Source organism: Cupressus sempervirens, chromosome 11 (assembly GCF_028749045.1).
Source record: "Cupressus sempervirens isolate cs-2001-9-10 chromosome 11, ASM2874904v1, whole genome shotgun sequence".
Lineage (NCBI taxonomy): Eukaryota > Viridiplantae > Streptophyta > Pinopsida > Cupressales > Cupressaceae > Cupressus > Cupressus sempervirens.
This window is the reverse complement of record NC_143128.1, coordinates 522,125,946-522,132,293: the sequence shown is the minus strand read 5'-3', so window position 1 is coordinate 522,132,293 and position 6,348 is coordinate 522,125,946.

Sequence of the window (6,348 nt, the reverse complement as noted above, 5' to 3'; positions counted from 1 at the left end):
AGGAAATAAGAGAGTCTACTTTGGCACAAGTGATGCCAGAATTGTCATAAGGACAAATAACCAAAGCCAATAAGAAATATGGTAGCAAATTTGCACCAAAGTATAGGGCATTTAGCATTTTACAGAATAAAATTGAGGATGTTGTGAAGAAATCCAAAAAATGTGGAGATTAATATATGGATTAACTACTGCAAAAGAAGGAGAAGCAGATCCTTTTGAGGGAAGGAATAATGAAGAAGAAGGTGAGGACAAGGAGGATGAAACAAAAAAAGAGAAAAAAGACACTATAGTGGAGGAGACACTACAAAAGAAAGATGAGGTGGCAACAACTGATGAGCAACAAGCATAACAGAACGTGGAAGATTCACAATTGCCAACCATGAGCCCTCCACATGACACAAATACAACTGTAGAGACTATTACAGTGAAAGATGTTCCTAAAAAATCACCTCAGAACATCAATCCATTAACTGTAGAGGATTGGAAAAAGATACTTGACCAATCCACATTACAGGCAAGACTATGTGAAAATCCTGTATTGGTTAGTGTGGATGAATTATAAAAGGTTGTAGCTGACATAACAAGGGAAAATGTGACTACACAAGAACCACCTACTGCCATCCCTATAGCTACCAGTGCTCAACCATTAACACAAATAAAGGATAAATCCATAAAGGTTGACACTGCTAAAAAAATTGATGAAGTTTAGACTGCAGAAGAAAAGGAGCCAACAAAGGAACAAGCATGATAGACAAATGTTTCTGTACCTACTGCACAAACACAAGGTGCAACCCAATTAATCATAATTGATCAAGGAAAATTTGATGAAAATAAGGAAATACCCAAGGAGAATGAGCAAGAAGCCATTTAGACTTTGGTAAACTTACCAACAATTGGCAATCCTACTAAAGTCCTTCAGAGGCCGAGCACTGATGCAATACCGTTGCAAATTTCACCACCAAGCTCCAGCTCAACAAAGGTTGCTAAGGTATTTCACTATGGTGATGAACTGCTAGATTAAGAAATAGTGATACCCAAATATGATTATGTAACCATGAACTTAGAGAAAATTAATATCATGTAAGAGGCATTGGAAAGAAAGAAGAATCAGGAGATACTCAAGGAGTATAAACAGAGGCAAGCACTTCAGGGAAATCAAAGACATCTTTTTAGATGCTGTCAACTTGCAAACATGTGATGAATCAAAGTCTATATTGGAACAACTATTAGAGATTGTTGAACAAGTGACAAATGAAGACTAGGAAGCCAATGTAAAACTCATGGAATGGTCTAAAAGGAAATTTCAAGGGAAAGTAAATGAGAAGATATCTAGTGGAATAACACTATCACAAGTAGAGTTGGCTAACAAAATTGAAAAAGTGAAGAAACTACTTGAGAATATATTCTCATTGTACACAAAATTGTGTGACCCCACACTCTTCACACAAGAAATGAGCCACATAATTTTGAGTCTGGAAAGGAATTTAAAGATTTCAAGCATGCTACTACCTCAAAATCCAACTCAAAGTGAGAAGCACTTTCATTCAATGCTTCATACACAAAATCAACCAGCTGTGTTAACAATAGAAGAGGCTAACATTAGAGCCAAGTTGATTAATATTCAAGCCTCCCTTACCCCCCATATGGAAAACTCCAGAAAGAACTAGCACTAGTAAATTTGAACTCAATTTTTAATGAATTTTGGTTGAAATTTTGATGCAGGTTAGTCAAAATTTTGACCAAGTAGTTTGTGGTAATTTTTCTCATCAAAATTTCGACCAACTTGGAGTTGGTCAAAATTTTGACCAATACATTTGTCAAATTTTTAAAATTTTTTCTAGCTCTAATTTGTCATTGTTGGTCAAAATTTCCACCAATGTTTGGTCAATTTTTTTAAAGAATTGGTGGAAATTTTGACCAATTCTTGTTAGAAAACTATCAAGAATTGGTCAACATTTCCACTAATGTTTGGTCAATTTTATAAAATAATTGGTGGAAATTTCGACCAATTCTTGTAGAAAACTATCAAGAATTGGTCAAAATTTCCACCAATGTTTGGTCAAATTTTTTTAAATGTTGTATCAAGCAATTAATTCTTATCCAAGCCATTTAATTTGCAACCTTTGAAATCTTTGCAAAGGTAAAGTTGGAGCAGGAGAATTTTTCTTCTCAAAGGCGTCCTTTGATTGTAAAGCATCCATTCCCTTATCTTGTTGCAAGATAAGGGAATGGATGCTTTACAATTAGAGGTTGCAAGATAAGGGAATGGATGCTTTACAATTAGAGGACACCTTTGAGAAGAAAAATTCTCTTGCTCCAACTTTATCGTTGCAGAGATTTCAAAGGTTGCAAATTAAATGGCTTGGATAAGAAACAATTGCTTGATACAACATGGAACAAATGGTGTTGAGGGTATGAATTGATGGTGTTGAGGGTATGAGTTGACGATATTGAGGGTATAAGTTGATTTTGACCTTTAGAGCCAGCCTTTCACAATCACAAAAAATCAGAAATAAGATTTCTCAACCAAACTCTATTTAAGACTCACTTGAAGGTTTCCAGCTTAAGTGCATGGGCTTTACATATTCAGATTTCTCTAAGAAGAAATTTTTCTATTTCATAGGTTCTATAATTGTGCCAATATTCACAGTTTCACAAGAAATAAGGATATCTTTTGTAATTGGAAAAACTTTCGAAAACACAATATACCAGACATCAAAGAATGAAATTGCTCAAAATTAAGACACAACATTTAACCATTTTATTTATCTACATCTAGAATGTTCAATGCAAGATATAGGATCACCACAATTGCAAAAACTACCTGATCATTTTTCCACGAAGTGAATTTGACATACTCCCATCAACAGTTACAACAACAACTCCAATTTTCTCCCACTATTGTTGTTGATGTTTAGCAACTTGGGATTACTGACTTGAGAAAGATTGTTGTTGAAGCTATTGTTGGCTATTATTTTGTTACTATTGCTATTGCTACTACTGCTACTGTAGTTTTTTTTGTTGTTTTTGTTGTTGCTATTGCTATTGGAGTTGGGCTATCTTCATCTATAAGTAAATAAATGCCAAAGCTTAAGAAGATTCATAAACAACCATGATAAACAAAATTCTATTTAATAAAAGGGAAAATACAATAGTACAAAGATCAAGGTATACCAAAGGAAATAGACTAAAGGAAACCACTTAGGTAAGAAAATAGATTACATGTCTGTAATTATGAAGCTTATTCTCTTAAAACTCAACTGCAAAGAGTTATACAAAATAAAAAATTGAGGTTTAGACATATTTGAACTAGTGATGCAAAGGTATTATCAGTTTCACATTCAAAAGACACTCAACCAATAATGTGGAAATTTGTGATCATACACAAAATTTGAACCTATTCAAGGGTTTGGGTTTGAGCCAGCATTGGAGATTAATTAAAAAGGTACTCCTCACTGTAGGTATATCAAATTTATTGTACATTGATATTAATATTTTACTTAATATGCATATCATCTAATTCAATTCAAAAACCTCAACAGAGTTTCCCCAAAAGCCTATTTTCATAGTTAATTATATGGTCTAGCATACTGTAGATTTATTTGAAATTTGGCTAGGTATACCTGGAGTTACGGGTATTCATACATAGAGGTAAGAGTAAAGTAATTACCATCACATATAGGCTAGTCAAAACTTAAACCATTACTGGTAAAATATAAATCCAAGATAGCCAAGAAACAATTTTTTAAGTCCTACAGGTCCATCACACAAGCAAAGGATGTGAAGCTTCATCACTAATTCACCTTGGATCTTCCTAAAATCATCATCCGTGTACATGCCATCTTCTCTCTCATTTGTGTTATGTTCTCATTAAACCCATACCCTTGTTCAAGAATAAAACTAAAATCATCCACAACCCAATTCTAATGATAATGGATCATCAAATATGCAGATACCAAAATACTTAGAAATGACTCACTATTTTTGTACTATGTTTTCCTATCTAGAGAAAATGAGGAGAAAGGTAAAGTCTTCCAGGTCAGTGTCAAATGACAACCCCTTATATCTAGGTCAGTGTCAAATGAGAACCCCTTATAGAAGGAAATAGAACAAGTTGTTCTTAGAGAAATCTAAAAATGTAAAGCAAACCCTTTTCCTCATACTGAGAAAACAACTAAGGAAAGACTAGGGAATGCAGAGTTGAACAAAATTTCATGTCAATCCAGGAGATGAGTTCATAGTAGAGTTGGTGAGGTCAAGTGATAAGACCTCTGATCTGATACCACCTATAGATTAAAATGGTATGGGGTAGCATACTGACAACAGAAATTGTTGATGCTTACTGCAATATGATGCATTCAAAAGTGTATACTTTGTATATCAGTATATATTTTAAAAAGTATTCATTGGATAGTTTATGATATGTTTTTAGAAACTTGTCTTCAGCATTAGTAGTATGATCATATGACCTAGTGTGATCTGCCCTTAAAAAAATTGATATGTGATGTATCTTTTTGTAAATCATATCTAATACATAAAAGAAATATCAAAAATTGTTTCAAACATCTTAAATATGTTGTTTAATATTTTCACAATTGGTTATGTCAAGTTTTACTTAATTTTTCAACTCATTTTCTTTATATATTTCTTGTTGAAAAACCCTCTTCCTCTCTATTAGCAAGGTATGACCTATAGTAACTTAAACTTTATAGACAAATGTATAATCTATTGTTTGTCAAAAAACCCTCTTCTTCTCTATTAGTAAGGTGTAATATAAAGTAACTTGAACTTTACAGTTGAATGTAAACAAACATTTGGGAGTTCAATATAATTTTCTTGTTTCTTTTTGTATGTGAACAATGAGATAATATGCCAAATTCATGAAACGTTCCTTATGAAAACTAGGAAGGTGTATTCAAAATTACATGCTCTTCCATATTCATAAGTTTTTCTACAGACAACTAGGGGCCATGCATTTCCTCTATATTAACTACAGTTGGTGCAAGGACTCTGAAGAGAGACACATCTTCATCACCATAAATCTAAGTAACAGAAGCCTTTTTCAATGCAAATTCATCTGCCTAGCAAAAAAAGCACAAGATTACCTCTATCGTTATCCCAATCCATCAATAACACAAGAAAAAATAGTGTTGTGTAAATAACAGGTTATTGTTACCCTGACCAGTCACTAGCACAAAATAAAGTGTTGTGCAACTACTAGCCAATTAGTAATGGTTTGCAAGGACAAGACAAGCTTCTAAAATTGGAATCACCACATTAACTTCACAAAAATGCCTCATCCAACCTACAATTGCCTAGGTATGCATGTCAATGATTCCAAATAATTCCAACCAGAAAGGACATGCCCCACTTGATGTCATAATTAATTCATACCAAAATCCAACTCTTTTACCAAAACCACAAGCATTTCATTCCCCAATTTCATCCAATTCTATAACTAGAATGATAAATACTGCCATGTCCCCATTTTGGTACATCCATAAAACTATCAAAAAATAAATATGACGATATGATTTTTTGGGAAATTGGTCCATATGTAGATTTTTACAATAGAACTCTGTGAGCAATCCCAATCGTTATTGAATGAAAATGGGCAGACATATGCAAGTTAAAAAATAATGATTGGTTATATAATAACTAGTAGAATGACAATGATTAGTACCATTATAAAGATAAACTATCAAACAAGTAAGAGTTAGCAAACAACAATCAAGATCTAAGACAATACTAATAATCAAAACCATACCAATCAACAATTAGGGCAAATAGTGATTAAAGCAAAATTGACAATAATATAGTTGTTAACCCAAACGAAGGGGTATGAATAGAAATAGATAATAAAATTATAAGGAGCATGTCTCCTCTCAAGGGAAACCACTAGTCAAAGGAATAATTGAGTATAAACAGAGAAGGGCCACATTGGAAAAGGAGGGGGGCAACAAATATACAAACAATAGTTATATTTAGCAATCTAGACATATAGCTGCATCTCATGAATAGTAGAAAGGATATATCCAATAATGGCATTGAATAAGAGCATGATAGAAGAAATAAAGATTAGTATTACATCTACAATTAACTATAAGTATATATTAGTGTTAAAAGGATCAGACTATCAGTACTCCCCAACACCAACACAGAGAAACATATAGACACTGACAACATTCAGCAAGAGACTATATTACAAAACTTCACAAACTAATTAGTGCATTTATGCTAATGATTCATCGAGATTATTAAATACAATTTTTATATATCAACATACATAATGCTTAATGCTTCAACTATGTGATTATTATTATTATGGATAGCTCAATAGCTTATTAT